The 19,572-nt window shown below is 38.3% G+C and overlaps 1 protein-coding gene across 1 annotated transcript in view; it reads left to right on the top strand.

Annotated features, from left to right (window-relative positions):
- Positions 1–19,572, top strand: part of SPON1 (spondin 1) — a 182,983-nt gene that overhangs the window by 14,607 nt on the left and 148,804 nt on the right. The gene's annotated exons all lie outside the window — the stretch shown is intronic.

Here is a 19,572-nt window from a genome sequence, read left to right as displayed (position 1 = left end):
ATCAGTGTTCAGAGTCCCGCTCTGGGGCTCTCGGGGGTTTGGGATTTTGGGATTATTTGATGCCTGAAGAGGATTCTCTTTTCAGGTTTTTTGCAGTCCAGAGGCCAGTTTTGCATTTGCAATTGTCTCACCCTGAGACCAAGCCTGGGTCCCTCTAACTCTGTTGTGTCAATCAGTGAGAGCTGTGTGTTCTTCCCTGGGCAGTGTTTAAGTGCACATATCTGTCTCAGTGACTCTAAGGGGATTTGCTTCAAATATCCATTTATTTCCAGCCTAGGTAAACTGCCCAGCTCATTGCTATTCCCCTCTCAGATAATCTTGCTTCAGATGGTGGCACCTGGGCCATGTGAAATTTTAGTGAAGACATTTAGCCCCTCTGGCAGCAGTCAGATGCTTTACATGTGCCATATGGCAGCTGTCATGGGTTATAAGTCCAGATGTATGTAGGCTCCAGGTTCACTGGAACATCTATTCAGCAGCTCTTCCTTCATTTGTAATGCTGCCATTATGCTTTCCCTCCTAGATTTCCCTTTTTGTCACCCACAATTCACCCAGGGCAGCCATCAGTTCCTCTGGTTTGTTTCTCTGCTGAGAGAGATCGGTATGCTTATCTCTCAGCTCCTGTGCCCTCCTGAAATGCCCCAAGAATTCCCTCTGATGTAATTTGCCTTTCTGCTGAGACCTTCAGCACGTCACTTCCAATCAGTGGGACTCAGAGCAGGAGTTTGTTCTTTGCACTCCCACTCTGTATCGGGTTAGAGAGCATTTATCAGGCACTCCCTGCTGCCTGCACTGCCTGAGCCATCACTGCCTGCCATCCTCACCCTGGCAATGTGGAGCTGGACACCTGTGCTACCCCCAGAATGACACAGGCCTTCAAAAGGAAGGCTCATTCTGGGAAAATGGCTTTATTCCTGCCCTTCTCTCCAAGTAAGAAGTCAGCTTCCAGCCTGCAATGACAGGCTATGGGCATATGGAATTGTGCCTGTGCCTGAGAGTCTTTTCTCATGATGTTTTTATGGGCATATGGAATTGTGCCTGTGCCTGAGAGTCTTTTCTCATGATGTGTTTTCTTTTCCCACCATGTGAATTGGGACAGTGAGGATAGAGGGGAGGAGGGTGAATGAAAGTGATGCTAAAGGCTGAGGCTCCGCTTGACAGTTTCTCCAGGTTATACAGAAGAAAATATATATATATGAAAAAAATATATAAATACATATAAAATATAAATATATATAAAATTAAAAATATAAATACATATAAAATATAAATATATATCTATATATAAAATATAAATATATGTATAAATATATATAAGAAAATATAACAGAAGAAAGCCGTGTTGTCAGTCCTCTGGACTTCTGAGGGTACACAGATGCCAGTAGAAAGTCTCTCAAATAAATTTGTGGTCCTTCTTTTATTATTTTTTCTTTGTTTTTTTTTTTTTTTTTTTTTTTTGTTGTTGTTTGTGTGGTTTGTTTTGGTTTTGCTCTTTTTTTTTTTTTTTTTTTTTCCCCCTCCACTCTGTTGAGAGGTTTTGGTGACTCCTAAGCAGAATGACTGTTTTAAATTCAGGAGTTTACCTACCTGACTCATTTAGGAATGGCTGCTGTAGGCAAAATTCATCCTCCAGGCTTCATGGCCAGTTCTCCCTGCAGCTCACTGCTGAATTAATTGCCGCTAGACTGAAAGTGCTGCTCGCTATGCCTGTTGTCTTGAGAGCTGCTTCCTGAATCCAGAAGGCACTTTTGCATTATTCAAGTGACAATAGTTTTAGCTTCCATGATTCTAGACTGCTCATATCTAGCCCTGAGAGTCCTCCTTCTCAACTCTTCCCTTTCTAATGATGGGAGTGACCTCTCAGTGTTTGCCAAGGATGTTGTTTCAGCCTCCACTGCTGCCCTGAGCAGTTGTAATTGATTCTTGTCTTTGCTGTGATGTCTCTCTCATGACCTCACAGCCCAGGCTCATTACTCATCTGATCACGGAGCATTTATTTATCCTGAGCATTTATTTAATGATGTAAAACCTGCCCAGGAAACGAGCAAATCCTTGGATTCTGGCACGTTCAACGTGTTTGCCTTTTGGTGCTTTGGCTTCACAGACCTCCAGAGATGGTTTTGGTCATTTCACTTCGTGCAGTGATGAGTGGAAATCTCTAATGGTGTCCTCAGAATGATGTGCAGGGGCTCACACAACTGAGAAATTTGCCCTCTCATCCTAATCTCATTGGATGTTTTGCTTCAGTGCTAGTGTTTACTCAGGAGACTGCAGACGTGTTTCTCATCAGGATGCTTTGTTTTCCTTCTGTTTTTCTTTCTGTTTTCTCACAAAACTATGCAGCAAAGCTTGGATGTAGCTTTAAGAAGTTTTTTTTTGTTTCCCCTGACCAGGTTGAGGCTGTTTGGAGTTCCAGACTAAAAAATCCATGTAATGTTGCTCTTTCTTTCACACTTTTGCAGCACTTGTGAGGTGGAGAGATGAGTCTAACTCCATGTTCTCAGAAGGCTGATTTATTATTTTATGATATTATATTAAAGAATGATACACTAAAACTATACTAAAAGAAAGAGAAAAGGATACAGACAGAAGGCTTAACAAGAATGATAATAGAAACTTGTGACTGACTCCTCAGTCTGACACAGCTGATGGTGATTGGTCATTAATTAAAAACAATTCACATGGAACCAATTAAACATGCCCCGTTGGCAAACAATCGCCAACCACATTCCAAAGCAGCAAAACACAGGAGAAGCAGATGAGATAATATTGTTTTCATTTTTCTCTGAGGCTTCTCAGCTTCCCAGGAGATGAAATCCTGGCGAAGGGATTTTTCAGAAAATATGACAGTGACATACCATTTGCCAGTATAGTTATGTAGTTCTGCTTTCTGAAATGATTCTTGACTCCTGCTCCAAGTAGTTGTGCCTCTGGAAGGACCTGTTATTGGGAGTTTCCCACAATGGAAATTTACATATGAACAATCACTGAAAGGGGACAAGAAAACTTTCTTGTAACTGTGTTCCTCAGAAAAGGGCTGTAATTTTTTAAACTTTATCTCAAACTGTCCCCCTTCTGCTCTGTTTTGTCTCCTTTCTTACTTGTTGTGAGAAGAACTGAAAGTCATACATTCAGCTCCACTTTTCTCATGGTTGCATAAGAGGCAGGATGTGAATGTACACAACATGTTCTGCAAAACCAGAATTATCTGGATTAGGTACTTTTGGTTTCAGTAGCTATAGACAGGTGACTATATAATGAATACTGATGCAGGCAAGATATTTACACAAGCCATAATTATTGGGAATCTGTTGAACTTCTGGCACAAAATAATTTTTTACCAAACAAATATTTGCCAGAAGATGCTTGGTATTTTTTATGCATAGTTACTTTTGATTCTTAAAACAACATTGAAATTAATTTTAGGACAAGAATACATCAAGAAAAACGAAGAAATTCCAGATCCAGTTGCACAAAAGCTGATGTTTGGCTCTTGAGAATGCTTTTCAGAGTAGTCAGTAATTAGAAAGGGAAATTCCCTGCTGGTGGAGAGCTACCATTTTGTTCCCTGCTCCCTGCATTGTTGCTGGGGGTAGGGTTATTATGCAATCCCTCCCCAGCTCATCCTACCAGACTGCTCACTAATTTGTAGGCTGTAGGTGTAAATTGAAAAGCCTTCATCCTGCTTCTGTTTACTTCACAGATTGAACTGGGCCCCAATTATTCTCATCTATTGAGTGAATTGAGGCACTGTGGCTGCTCTTGCCTCTTTTCTTTCCTCCTTGTGGGTGGGCACAGTTCATTTGAACCTGCTTTTCTTTCCCAAAGAAACGTTTAAAAGATGAGTGTGTAAGAGGTAGCTTTGGTACTCAGTGTTCTATAACTTTAATGATTATATATCTTGATACAGTCAGTAGTGTAGTAGAGGTTCCTTAGGGCATTGCCAGTGTTTATTCATTATTTGTCAGGCACACATCAGGGTTTTGTTCTCTTACAACCCATTTACTCTCTTTTTTTTTTTTTTTTTTAAATTTTTTTTATTTTTCCTCCTAATTTCAGCTGGATGAGTGAAGTTTACTCTGCTTGTATGGGAGATTTAATTATACCTGTTATTGCTCTTTTTAACCTGTTTGTGACAAACTTATTTTAGCTAAGAGACTGCTTTTAAATAGGAAGAAGACAGAGTAGAGGAGAGGGGGACATAAAGTAGCAAACAAATTGTGAAAATGGAAAAATACTTTTCACCACAATCTCTCTTGAGCAATAGGTCCTTTCCTAGGAAAATGAGCTCCCTATTTTATAGCATTACATGAGGAATGCCTTCTGGAAGCTTCAGGGAGGTATTTTAAATGGTTGCTAAGGCAGCAGTTTGCCTCTTATTGCTGTCCTTTCGCTCTGGCCTCTCTTTGCATGGTGCTGTGGGAATCCCACATGGAGGAGTCAATGAGAAACCCCCAGTCAGTAAATCACCCCCCCTCACTAATCCCTCCTGTTAGGCAAATCTGCCCATGCATTGTGATAAATCCCAGATTAAGATAATCATAAATGTTTTCTGTATTAGCTGCAGTGGGGTTTTTGGACCGTGCAAAGTTTCTTGGCTTCCTTTAGAATCTTTCAGTAACCCAGTTTTGTTGCCCATAAAGATTGTTCAAAGTGCTTGTATGAATTAGAATTGGGTTTGATATATTTATAGACACTGGCCTTATATAATGGCCTTAGCTTCAATCCCATGTGTCCAAACAATAATTTTTTAGACATTGTGTAAGATTTCCCCAAAAGATGGAAAAGACCCATATGGTAGCTTCTCAAAACTCCCTATTTGCTTTTTTTTTTTTTTTTTTTTTTTTTTTTTTTTTTTTTTTCCCCTTTTAGTTCATCTGCTGTTCCACTGATTGCATTACTTGCAAGATGAATTAAAGCCACGTTCTGCACAGGCAGCTCTGTGTGTGGTGCAGATGTTGTTCCACTGGCAGGAAGAACACTGTGTACATGGCAGGGTGTTCTTGGGCTTCTGAACCCATTTGCCCTCTCTCTGCTGGCTGTAAGAGGGATTTGGGATTTCCTCTTGGGAGGAGCAAACCTGATAAAAGCTGTGGAAAAGCTGGTCCTGGAATTTCACCATTTCTGGTCATGTTTTTACATCTATACACATCACATCCTCTAAAAACTTGGGATATGCCTGAGCCTAATAAGCTAAATTTACATAAATTTGGAAAGGGGTGCTGCAGGATTAAAAACATGATGAAGATACTTGAAAAATTCTCTTGAACTTTGAGAAATTCTAGCTGAATGTTTTCCCACTTAAATTTACTTAGTCTTGTCCTAGTGATTCTCCCTTGTCAGTGCTCCACATTTGCACATTTATGGATATAATACAGCTCTCAAATATTGTTTTATATTTTCTTTCTGATTAAGACTCCAAAGTTTTTTACGTGAACTAACTTCCATAAATATTTTTTTCCTGGAACGTAAATTTATGATATGCATTTTGCAGAAGATTAAGCATTGAAGGAACTTGCTCAAGATTACATATCAGACTTGAGCCATGACCAAACTTCAGGGATCCACCTCCCAAGTCAGGAATGTTTCAATAATCATCCATCTCCTTGCATATAAATATAGTCCATGCTTTAAATAACAAGTGTTTGTTAAATATGGAACCTTCCAATCATGAATGTGAAATACAATGCAGACATTTTAAAATAGGGGAGCACAGTCTAATTTTATATATTTGGTAGGAACCATAGAAACAATTCCAGTAATAATAGCTGCTGTCCTGGTATGTATCAAAAAGAAAAGCAAATCTTTCCTGCTGCAGGATTAAAGTGATGAAACCCCTCCAAATACTCTCTTAGCACTCTGAGCAGGCTTAGTCACTTAAATAAATAAATGTGTTTGGATTCATGCTATGTTTTAGTTCTTCCTGTTGCTTGGCACAGAATCAGAAACAGCAACATTTACATGTATTTTGGATCACTAAACTGGATGGTGTAATGCCTAGTGTGTTCTGTAGAACATGGAAGTGTTGTTTTGTTTTTATTTTTTTTTAAGTGAAAATAAGAAATCATAAGAATCTCATCTATTAAATCTGATTCCTCATCATTAATTTTAATACTTCTCTAATTAGTTCATACTCCAGAGAGTAGCTGTCATTTATCAAGGGTTGGTATCTCCTTCAAATTAATTTTTCTTTTAGATGTGGTTGAGTGTCTGACCATCACAGGAGCTGTTTTATCCTTTCTGAACCAGGTTTTGCTTTTATTCTTTTTGCTCAATTTGTTTTACAGTTGCATTCCTTATAGAATTATTTTCTCAAGTACTTGTGCAAAATGTATATGATTAGTCTCCAAAAGATGGAAAAGCACAGAAAAAGAACAGATCCAGGGTGCTGACTTTGAGCTTTATGCAACTTTTCATTGAAATCTATTGAGAGTAATTCAGAATAATATTGAAACTATCAAATGCCTCTGAAAAAACACTGGTGTGATTGATCATCCCTAACACCTGAGACACATTTCACCAAAATTCAGCTTTAGGAGTGAGAGGTGGCTTGAGACTCCTCATGAGTTAGAGCTGACCTGCAGGGCAACATTCATGAAATGTTGCCATGAATGCCATGAAAATGTGAATTATTTCTCTCTCTTCCATGCTCATGTGCTGCAGATGCTTAGGTAGATGGGCTAGATTGTTCCTGCCCCTCATGGCGCAATTCTCAGATAAAAACTTCCACAGTTGCACCCTTCAGATCCTCACATGGGAGTCAAGAAGGAAGGGACATCTGTTTCTATTCCTACACACCAACAGTGCATCTCTTTGAGAAGGTGGTTTTGTCTGGGCTCAGATTTGGTGCTGCACTGTGTAATTGTTTTGGAGAGAAGCACGGAGAGAAAATGAACTCATCTGGCCGAAAGAAGCTTTGTTCCAGGTTGGAAAAACTACCTCTAGCAGATCACATGCAGGAAAAAAGGGCAAGGAACTGCAAAGATGCAATTTGTAATGCATGTAAAAAATGAGAGCAGAAATTCATTGAATGCCTACTTCATAAAATCATGGAGCAGTGTATGTTGGAAGGGACCTTGAAATAGCATCTGATCCAACCATTCATGTGAAAAAGAGTCTGGATTAAGTTATTTTAGTTATTTTGACCCTTGTCCAGCGACTTCTTGAAAACTTCCAGAGATGGAGATTCTACCACATTCTTGTGGATTGATTGTTCTCACTGTAATTTTTTTTTTAAAATAGAATCATAGAACATGCTGAGTTGCAAGGTACCCCCAAAAGAAAATTTATTTACCACCCTCTTGGTCCATAATTACATATATAGAATTTCTATTCATCCTAATGAAATTTCAAATAGAACAGCTTTATAATCTGTAAAAACATAATCATCAGAAATGAGATTGATATACATTTGTGGTTTTTTCTATTTTTTTTTTTTTTTGCCATATGTCTGGTAAGATGAGGATACAATTTTTTAATTGGGAAGTATATCCACAGCCACAAAATTGAAACATATAAAGAAAACTGTTATTTCAAAACAAAATGTGCCAAAGCAGCAGGAGCTGAAAACTCAGTCTAATGCTTAAGGTTCCTCTGAAGCTTCAGTAATCAGCTGTCCCTTATGCAGCCTGTCTTGGAAATTCATTTAGAACATGTAAAAAATGTCAGAAGCAGATTTAACAAAATCACTGCCTTTTATTATTTGGTTTAAAAAAAATGTTTTATGCCAAGGTCTTGCCAAAATTCATGGCCCATGTGTAATACAGAAATACCAGTAAGTGAACACTTCATTCAGTGTATGGCCCTGAGATTATCTCAGTTAATACAGTGTTGATCTGTGTAGAAGCAGAATTTGAGATGCTGCCATTTCATTTTACAGCTCTATTTCCAGAATTGTTCAATTTGCAAAGAGTTTAAGAATTTTATTAGAAACCTTTACCAAAGTCCTTTGCTATTCTACTTTTTTTTTTTTTTTTTTTTTTTTTTTTTTTCAGAATCCCTTTTTGCATGACTATTTCCTCCAGAAATGGGAGAAATAATATATCATGGGGAAATACATTGCTGTATTCAAGACAATAGAAAACCTCTTTGGAAATACACAGAGAAAGCCCCAAAATCAAGCAAAACCACTGACACACAGGCTCATGCAACCACTGAAGCTTTTAGTTACTTTTCTGTTGCTCATGTCATTGTTAGGTTCCCATAATGAACTTTTAGTGCAAGACACTGCTCCAAAAAGTGCCTAAACCATGTTTTAATGTGAGCTTTTATTTTATTCTCAGCACTTAACTGGCTTGGACTTAAGACAGCATTTGAGGAGAGCTTACCAAACTCTTGAGAAAGATCTGTTCTGGCCACAAGAGTCTCTTTTTTGCCTAACTGCATTGTCTGAATGCAGTGTGTCTTTCTGAATCAGAATCCTCTCATTCTGGAAGGGAGAAAGCTGAACTTCTTGATTTCTTGCAAACTCTTAGCCTGCAGGTTTAATTTGCTGGAAGGGTGCTCAAGGTAACATGAAATTTGACTTTATAAAGTGTCAGGTTTGAGGGTGAGTAGAGCATATAATCTGTGATGCCCTCTAAGGTAGGCAGGAATTGGAGAAGCTGTGCATTAAATTGATCAGCATATCAAAAGTACGAGGAGCCAGAGCCTGGATTATTATCTCTCGACTCTGTCTGGTGTTCAGGCACACATTCACATGCACACAAAAAGTGTGGTGGCTTTTCAAGTGCTCACAGCTCCTGTCAGGGCTGCCAGAAGCCTCTCCTGACTTCCTGCAGCTGCCCTGCACCAGCAGCATCCCTGACCAGCGCTGGGCGCGAATCGTTCAGCAAAAGATTTGAGAGCTTTTTTAAGATTTGAGAGCTTTTTTAAGGAGGCAAATGCCTTCTTAAGTTTATCTGCACGAAGCCTGTAGTTCCAGATCACTGGAGTTTCTGCTGTAAATGTGGTTTTAGCAGTGGATTAAGTCTCTCAGAAGTAGATTATGTTCTGTACGCAGTCATCCAAAGGCTGCGAGAATTTGTGTGGCGTGGGCTCGAGCTGGGGTGGGATGTATATTTTGTGTATTTTGGCACTGAGACACTCAGGAGGAGCATGAACAGCACATGTGCCAGAGCTGCTGATGCTTTAAAGCTCCAGCACTGAGCAGGACAATAATGCTATTAAAAATATGTGTTTTCTGTAATCCTTAAATCCCTTCTTAAGCCAGGAGTTCCAAGTGAGGTAGCTGCTCTTGGCACCACAGTCACAGTGCTGAGTAGTGTCATATTTCCTAAAATGAAGGTTAGATGAAAAGCCTGAACAAGCTAAGAGACTGAGAAATGCTGATCCAGTAAAATGTGCAGACTCACATTTTACTGTGTATTTCAAATGACCTTCATCAGTTCTGGTGTTCCTCAGAGCAGAAGAGGCAATTCCTTTGTACTTTGCTGCCCGTTGTCTCACTGTATTGCAGAGAAGTGCCATCTCTACAATAATGTTATTATTGATTATATTAGTAGAGAAGCCTCCTCTACCCCTCTAGCCCATGTTGCACTTTTTACTCCACAAAGTCATAATTAGAAAAGGCTCCTTTGGCTGGCAATTAGTGCTCTGACAAATGGTACAGAGAGAATGGTTGGGGAGGAAAGCAGCCCCTTATCATCTCTCTGCAGGGAAGGGAGCACCTGACACACAGAAAGGTGCCTCCAGTGCTCAAGCTTTATATGTTTGACCAGCCAGTATAATATTTCTTCCGTATCAGATCTTTTATGTGCCTCCTCAAATTTAATATTCCCTTTTCTTTGGCGTTGCAACTGCGTTCTTATCTGGGATTTTGTTCCTGAAATAAAAATGGCAGTTCCTGAGTTTTAAATTGAATTGACAACAAGCCTGGGTTTCCTTGCCACAGAAATGTAAATAAGAAATGCCAGTGTGAGCAGATGATAAGGTCCATGTCTTGTGTGAGTCCACAGCAAATATTTCTCTGGCACCCACATCACTCATTATGGGGCTAGAGATGTTGGTAACATCCAACAATACAAGAAAGATAATCTTATCAAAAGATAAGAGTGTAATTAATTTCAAATGGCAGAGACACCTCATCAGTATCATTTAACACCAACTTTCTGAAGCTGCTGTGCTGCAGTAATTAGTCACTAATGACTCTCACCAGCCCCTGTGCTTTGTTCTGATAGGAAGGTCACGTTTCCTTGGCTGTCCTTAGCCAGGCTTTCTAGAACTGATAATAACAATGGTGGATTTAGGGTTGGATCATGCCTCCTCTCAAGTATTGTTGCATTATAAACGTGAGAGCGTATTTTTGTTTTTTCTTACTTAAATTTCTTAATTGTTTGAGTGCTTGAAGCTTATTTTCAGGGTGAACAGAAGTTCTGGACCACTGAATTTAAAATATGTTATTGACTGGCCTTGAACGGTGACTGGAGGTCCTTACATTAGTAAGTATGAAATATTAGTATGAATATAATTAGTAAGTATGAAATATTTATTAGTCACAGTGGAGGCACTTTCCTTCAAGCATTCATAAATGGCATTTTTGTGCAAAAAGTTCTGTGCATTGACAGAGACAAAGACGTGGGCTCAGGCAGATAACAAGAGCTGCTGCAGAAATTGAGTAAAATCCTGGGGTACTGGTATGAAAAGTTGCACATTGTTTTGATGAATTAAGAATGGACTGACAAGGTTTCAATTTGCATTTAGTAAAAATTAAAATGCTGAGTTTTGCTCACAGCAATTAGGGAGTCCTTCAGCTTTCCACACACATGTCCATAAACGTAATTCTTCTTTATCCTGGATTCAGTTGAGCCAGATAGTGAGCACTCTGCATCAAACTTTTTAATGGCCTTAAATTGCATGCTTAGCATAAGACCTGGAAGTTGATTTAGGTCCATATTTATAAATCTTTGGTTTGGGCTGAGATTGAAAGAATCTGAATGAATTCTTCACCATGTGCATTTGGAAAATGTGCTTGAAATGTGCTTTATGCATTGCTAGAGTTTGGTTTAAATGCATATGCCCTGGTTCAAGGCAACACAGAAGGCTAGCTCAGAGCCCTGTTTTGTCCCTTTTCAAACAAGGGTGATCAGAAATAAGTTCAAAAAGGAGTTCTGTGAATTGTTTTTTGATTGAAAAATTTAAAAAGTTCTGTGTTAGCACTCCTAGAACTGATGCTGTTGCAGTCCTGGACTAGCAGCCAATGCTAGAAGGAATTCTTAATATTTTTGGGTGTGCTCTGAGACCAGCATTGCAGATTCTGCTTGTGAGATGGAAGGTGTTTGTTCACAAATCCCTGGCCTTCTGTGTTTTCTTGAACCAGGGCACATGCACTTAAACCAAACTCTAGCAATGCATAAAGCATGTTTCAAACACATTTTCCGAATAGAATGTCTCAGCTTTTTGCAGGATAAGCAAGAGAAATAACTAAATAAGTTTTGTCTTGTGATCCCACTATGCAGCCAAATGAAAATATACACAAATTGTTCACAAACAAAGGGTCAAAGGGTCCTATTTTTGGGTTTTTTTGCACTATTTAAATTTCCTTTTAAATGTATCTTGCCCAATCCCTGGAGACACTGAAAAAGTGCTCTGGTGTAGAAGATGTAGTCCTCAAACTGCAGCAGCTCTGCCAGATTTGTTTCTGTTCTGCTTCCTGGGTTCTGTGAGCATCAATGCACCAAGCTGGGAGATCTTTGATAGAATTTGGCTGTTCTTTCCACGAAAGCAGGACAAAGGCTTGGTACACAGGGGGCCACTCCAACTTTGTGTCTTCCATGGATTTCCCTGGCTTAAATTCTAGTTGACTCTCTAAGATGCTTTTCCATTTAATTTGAGCAATTGGCACATCATGGAAGAGGCTGACAGTCTGGAATCTCAGGTTTATTCTCTTCCCAAAGAACTCCTGTTTATGGAGCCTGAGAACAACTGGAGGTGTGACAAGCTGTTAGGCATCATAAGTAAGTTATCACAGGGCATTTGATATATTGGTTTGGAAAAAGGAGCTCAGGCTGCTCTGGAATGGATTGCTCAGCAATCCCAGTCACATCTCACTTCCAGTCCAGGCTTGTGTGCCTGGACATTGCCTTCCTTTATATCACTTTCTTTTATGAGGCTGCAAAAGCATTTTGTTCTTTAAACAACTTCCCAAAGCTTTTTTATCTGTCTAAAAAATCAGATTAGAAGGCTATCTTTAATGTGAGGTATCTGATTGCATTACATGTATCTGGATATGGTGGTGGGAAATACATTTAGGAATTAACAGCAGTTTTCTCACTTGCTAGAAAAATGTGTGCATTATGGACTTGAGTGAAACGTTCTAACTGGACAGAATGAATAAGAAATATACAAAATCCTTAAACTTTTACTTCTTTCAAGTGATTTTTATCTAAAAATTGTTGATTTCTATACAGTATCCCCTTCAGCAAGAAATGTTTCTCCCAGACTAAAGCACTGGAGACATCATCTATCAAAAGCTATTTTTTACCAGATTGGAGTGGTGGCTATTTTTTTGCCAAATAAATAATGTTCACACTGAAATAGTTTGACAACGGAACACTGAGCATAAATAATATCTCTGTGGAAGTATTCCACACAGAGAAGCCTGCATGGATCTTTGTTGAGGTTTATTGTGGTTATACTCCCATCTGAAATGCGTGTTAGTTTTCTCATCTTGGAAGGACTGTTGGCACTCTGATCTCTCTATTACATGGAAGACAAAGATAAGAAATCTGTGAGAGCTCTAAGTGTCTGTGCTCCATTTTTAATTTTTTTTTTTTTTTTTTTTTTAATATTGGATTTAATTCTCCATAGCTGCTGCTTTGGGTTGGCCAGAGGACTGCTCTGACTGATGCTGACCCTGTTCCCCGGCTAAGGGTCATCACTGCACAGCCTTCCTCGGTGTCCCCCATCATCCTCAGTGGTTGTGAATCTGTTTTAAGGCTGCAGTGGGACAGCTCTGCTTCCTAAATCTTGGAGCAGAGTTTTGGTAGTAAAATGTCTTCATTTTCCTTTTGCAATCATAAAATTTACTCTTTTTTCATCTGCTGTTTCATGCTTCCTAATTTAAACTATGCTTAGACCATAAAACTCCCTCTCATTTCATAGAAAAGCAAATCAATTTCTTTAGCTATTGTCTGAATATAATGAAAAAAACCTGTAACCCACAAATGAATGTGTTTGAATTGGTCAGCACAGAGTCTGACCTAAACCTCAGTAAATTTACTCTAGGTTTAGGTCTACCTTGATTAAATTGTACACCAAAGTGGGCCAAAAGTCCAGTTTCTTTGAACTAAAATGTTCAATCTTTCCCAGAATCCACACACACAATTTCAAATACTCCAAATGTGTTGTGTGGAGTGGGCAGCAGGCAGTGGGAATGAAGTTAAGCCATTTGCCATGCAAGGCACAGAGTGACTCGCTGCTTTTGTACAAAACGTCACACAGAGTTCCTTTGCACAGTTTCCTGGTGCTGGGAGTAATTTGTATGCTCTGATGCTCGTGCCAGGGAACTCTCTTTGGCAAGAGCCACTTTGGGCCTTTTTGTGCCAAGGTGTGGAAAGCAAGTCCAGTGTTCAAAATAATTCCCAGTTTCTGGCCAGCGTTGCTGGAGAGCACTGGATGTGCTAAGAAGCTGGGACATTTGAAGGGATTTCAAAAGATGGTAGAATTTGTAGAAGGTTTTGTCCTTCCCCTGCTGGAAATCAGTGTTTGCAAATTGCTTTTTAAAAGTGAAATGAAAGAATTTTCCTTAGTCGAAGCAACTACTTAAAGAAAATTACTGAAAGAACCCAATGTAATTTGTAGCTATGAGAACAATGACAGCTTTCTGTGCCTGGTAGAGTTTCTCTGTTAGAGATGATAAAAATATGTTATCTGGGCAAAACTGGGTTATCTACCAACCCCTCTCCCCAGTCATGCAGTGTGATAAAGTCAATTTACTAAACTGCTCTCACAACAATGTTAGTGTTGTAATCAAGGAGGAAACTTCATGGAAAACAAAGATGAAACTCTGGACCTTCAGCCCCCTCTTAGTGACTGGTTAGGTGAAAGGTGCCTCAACTCACAACAGTCTGTGCTCATTCATCTCTTGAGTTTTACTGACAGCATCACCTTAATTGGCCATTTTAACTTTACAAGCATAAGTCTTCAGTGCAAGCTTTATAATTCAGCACGTTAGAGCTCTAAGTTAACTACGAGTGGTTCTGAAGCAAGAAAAATATGCAGTATGACATTTTACATTTACTAAATCCTGTCAAGCTACTGTCACCATGTTTCTGGCAATACACATAATCTCTTTACTCTCTTCATGCATATTAAGGAAAGAAGAGATAGCTGTTTTTGTTAAGCTTCCCATAGCCAGGCTGGGGCAGGAGAAGCTGTTTGGTGGTGTGTAGTGCTGCATTTTCACTGCACTTCAGGCTCCTGTCACCCTTCACTGCTTTATTTCTCATTTTGTTTGAGTTACACCTCGAAACAGACCCTGGAGCAGCCCTGCAGGAATAAAAGACCTCAGGTTTGTTTGGACTGCAGAGCAAAACACAGCAGATTCTTGATAGCAAAAATATTTTTCCTCAGGTAATGATTACAGAACTAAATTTGATTTCTGATTGCAACTTTGTGTGAGATCTACATAGAGTTTGGGCTAGAAGTTATCAGAACGCAGAGACAATCTACAGGTGTATTTTAGCACTGCCTTTCTTCAATAAATCTGCACTTTTCTCAGTGCTTCAGAGTAACCCTAACCCTTATCAGAGCCAAATCCTAATCCTTATCAAATCCTAGCCCTAATAATTAATATGATATATTTTTATTAATATAACATAACATAATTAGTATAGTATAGTATATAATAGTTTAGTATATAATAGTATATAATAGTATATATTATATTATAATATAGTCATATATAATAGTATAGTATATTATATTTTATATTATAGTATAGTATATTATAGTATATAATATAATAATATCTAATATAATAGTATAGTATATTATATTTTATAGTATAGTATATTATGGTAGATTATAGTATATTATGGTATAATATTGTATAATATTGTATTACATTACGCTATATAACACTATATTACAATATATTACCTTATATTACATTACATTACTTTTTAAAATATCTATTTTTAATTATATATATTATAATATATATTATATTACATTACATTACATTTTTATTAATATATTTTATAATATATTTGTATTTATGTACATGCATATGAATATATATTACATAATTTAATATAAGGATATTAAAGCCAGCCTCAGCCTTGTGGTGCATTGCTAAGGATGGCCAGAGAGCCCAGCAGGGCTCAGGGGTTCTGTACAACCTTGAACCATGATCTGCACAAAGACTGGGTACTGACAGTGCATAAAACATCCTAGTTCTGATTCTTCTGGTTCTGAGCACAGACTCTGAGACAAATGCTGTGTCCTCTAGTTAGAGAATGTGGTTATGTGAAGCATATCTTTGAGGCAGGGTTTTTAAACTGACTTTGTACACGTTAATTTTACGTTCTGTCTAATAAGCTCTGTTCTAGATTAATCCCTAAAGGCCAAATATTATTGCTGTTACATAGACCCAATGTTCTTTTTTATAATTGGAAAGTTTCCTCAAGGAGAAGACAGTTTTGCAACATTCATATTAGCTTTTCCAAGGAAGAAATCTGCCCACAAAGATGCTTATCTTGTGAACTTTTAACTGTGTCCTTTTATATTTTTTTTTTTCCTTTCCAGTAATTCTATTGTTCCAGTAGAGTGCAGCTGTTTCAGAGAGTGGAAAGTGATGATGTGTCCACGGAACAAGGAATGGTGCTGAAGGTGCTAGCCAGTGATTCCAGCTAAGGAAGTGGACACAAGCCAGTAGAGGGTTTATGTAACTTCATCTCCTTTTGTGCTCAGCACTAATCCCTTTCTTTGTGATGTATGGCGTTTTGAAATTTTTTAACTTTTTTATTTTTTTCCAATACTGATATAAATTTCAGGATAAGGAGTATGACTGCCTGGTTTATTTGATTAGCAGTTTAAAGAAACCAGAAACAGCAAGCTTTGTCAGTCAGCATGAAATGTTCCAATTCTGAGAAAACCAACTGTTCCTTTTTCTGTTAACAACTAAGCAGTTATCCGCTCCTGCTTTTCAGGAACACCCAAAACTTGTCCTCAACCCCATCAGTTTTTGTAATAAGCAAAGAATGCCTGGAGCTGGTAAATTTTCCCTTGTAATAGCCTTACTTTTATGTTTGTAGATGTACCCAAGTTCAGCCAAATTGTCCCTGTTGTGACACGCATTTGAATCCCAGTTAACTCCAAAAATCTTGTTTGGGATTTATGCTAGTTTTCCTGAAGGAGTAAATTGGTCCAATTGCTCCAAAATCATCATGGAGGAAAAAAAAAACTACAAAAAAAATCCACCAGAACATACAAAAACAAAAAACCACCACACCAAAACCCAACTAGAATATTAAAATCTAATGTTACTGCATTTGTAGATTCAAAAGGATAAATCACATAGAGATCCCTCCCTCTGAGGGTTCAGATTCTTTGGCCAAGTGTCTATTTTTTGGGTTTAGGATTTTTGTCCAACCTGTGGGTAATTTGCTGGCCCATTCTAGAAAATGTAAGGCTTCCCATTAGAGATAACCTGGGGTTTAGAAGCTGTAATTTTGCAAATGCTACATTTTAATCTGCGTGCCTTTTCCCTGCCAAATCTTTCCTTCACGCCTATGTGGTCTGACTTGATTCCAGAAAAAAAATCAGGATTGTATTACATGTCTCTTTTTCCCCCCAAAGTTGGCCAGGATACTATTGCTTTTCTCCTTCATGGGAATGTAATAATATCATCCACTGCCCTAAAATATCATGTCATTTGTAATCCTGGAGTATAAATCAGGATTCCCTTCTTATCACTCCTGAGAAACTTTTTATAAATAATTGAACCTCCATGGACACAGAAAGAACCCTCCCACATCTTTTTAACAAATAGATTTGAGATAGTTTATATGAAATCCTAGAATTTGAAAAATTCTTGTGTTTATTATATATGGTAAAATGACTTTATTTAATCATCTCAAATCAGCTTGCATTTGAGCCTTTCCAACTAAATTAGGAGTTCTGTACTTCATTCTGTCAACATCAGAGAAAGCTTCTGTCCAGTTTTTCTTCAAAGGAATGCTTTTTGGAAGACCTTATGATTTTCAGCTCAGTGTTTTCCAGTAGACACTCATTGCATAAGCTTCTGCTTTGATGGTTACTGATGCAGGAAATCATGATGTAGCCTTGGGGCTCAGCCACTTCCTGTTCTTCCAGGATCGTGTTCTAAAAGGCAAACAGAATTTTCTAATTAGTTTATTATAGAAATATTTGAGAAAACTCTTTACTTGCTAATTTGAAGGAGTTAGATCTGCAGTAGAAGTGCAAAAACCATTTCTGTGTTCATTTGCTGCAACTAGAACAAGGATGTGCTTCAGTGTAATGGCTATCTAAACTCCAAGCACATATTTCAGCTTCTGCTTTTGCAGGCAACTCATAAATTTGTCTTTTAATAACTACTCATAACTCATTCCTTTGGTTGCTGGATTTGGTTTTGGGGTTTCTTGTGATTCCATTCACTGTTGGGGAAAAAGCAGGATGGATTCAACTGGAATAAGAATTTATTTAACATGCAAATGCACATGGGTAGGTATAGGTGGCCATTGAATCTTAGTATGTATTGTATAGGTGGCCTATGAGTCCTAGTAAAATCTATGTATTGTGTAAGTGGCCTATGAGTCTCGGTAAAATCTATGTATTGTATAAGTGGCCTTGCCCCAATCCTAGTTGTTCTAGATGGGCTCCAGCTGTGATGTCCTTAATTGGGCAGCAGCTGTGGCTAGTGAAGATACCTGGGATGAAAGGGGGTGGGCTGGCTGGTCAGGGAGTGCCTTGGAGGAGCCCTGATGAAGAAGCAGGAGGAACACTGCTGGGAAGAGCTGTGTGTGAGAAAACCACCCAGAAGGTATGGGGCTCTAGAAACATGATAACAACAATATGATAACAACAGGTAGGTCTAGAATGATGACTGCTGAAGGAATGATCTTTAGATCTTGTTAAGTGAAAATAGTGGTTTTATACTTGGAAAGCACCAATTCATTGCAGTTGGGCTTCTCAAGAAACATTCATTGGTGGAACCTGTGCCAGGTAAGAGCTCAGCCGAATTGGGAGCAAGTTTCATTGGTCATTGTGGAATAGCTTGTATCTGATCAATCCTCTTCATACTTACGTGTAATTACATAATCTTGACCTAGATTTAACACATTCCTAAAGTTTTTATCCACGACTTTGCATCTGGCAAGGGAGCCAGTGTAATTTGTAATATTTCCATATTTTAGAAAAGCTGTCCTTTTAAAGAACATTCTGATGACCTCCTAAGAGCCTTTCAATGGGAATTACCATGCTTTTGTACAACGTGCAATAGTGTTTCATTGTGTATGAGATGGTAGAAAATCACTCATTCTTCCCTCAGAGCTGCCACAAAATTGGGTTTTGATTGTGAATGGATTGCTGTGAGATAGGGATAAAAGGTCAATTGATATGGTCGTGGAATAATTGAGACAACCTTTCTGAGGGATGAGCAGGCAGTTTTATTCTTTATTTCACTGATGCAGGAATAAGGCAGATGGAATAATTACAGTTGGTGGCTGAAACTTGATTGTTGGTCAGGGATTTCTTGGTGCTCAACTTACACACATTAAGTAGTATCCAGCAGAAGTAGAAACTCTGCAGTCAGCTTAAGCCACCACTGGATCTCACACTTCCCACTGTTTCCTGTTAATTAAAACCCAGCAAATGTGCACATTGTGTTTGCTTACACAGATTCTACGAAGCGTTAAAAAACTCAAGGCGTGTTAATGGCTCTAAATTTAAAACTCATTAGCCACTGCCCTATTGACCAGCTAAAGAGACTTTCTCAGCACTCCTCTGGGCCAGCACCACTTCATTCTGCCACGGAAATACAAAGTGTTTATTGGCTTAGCTAAAAATGTTTGGGAATGTTGGCAACATCCTTGGGTGAGATAGGGAGGGTGCCCACTCACTAAAGCAGATCTGGCCCAATTAAAGATATTGCCTCTCTTTTTTCTTTTTTAGAATGCAAAGGAGTTGGGTTTTTTTTTTGTTTGTTTGTTTGTTTTTTAGTCAAAACACTTAATCTTATGTTTGCTGCCAGAAGATTTGATTCTTTTTTATCGTTTAATTGGTAAAAGAGTATGATTTTGTGTGTGTGTTGTTACAACCAGGATTCTGTTCTGAAAAAGCCCCTTCAGAGCTGAATCTTGCAATAAATTGATAAATACAGCTTTTTTTTTGTTTGTTTGTTTGTTTTTTTTTTTTTGGTTTTTTTTCCCTCAAAATGCTAAGGTTTGGAATTCATTTCCTGAATGCTGACCCAGTGTTGTGTGAATTGTGGCTTCATCAAATGAAACAGGACCACTGAGCATTTTGAAGAGAAATTTTGCAATATCAGAGCATTGCATGTTTCCAGATAAAACTTAACAATTTCTGATGAAATGTGTTTGAGATCTGATA

Source organism: Melospiza georgiana, chromosome 6 (genome assembly GCF_028018845.1).
Source record: "Melospiza georgiana isolate bMelGeo1 chromosome 6, bMelGeo1.pri, whole genome shotgun sequence".
NCBI classification, from domain to species: domain Eukaryota; kingdom Metazoa; phylum Chordata; class Aves; order Passeriformes; family Passerellidae; genus Melospiza; species Melospiza georgiana.
Note: the sequence above shows the minus strand (reverse complement) of the source record. Positions and strands in the feature narration are given on the sequence as shown.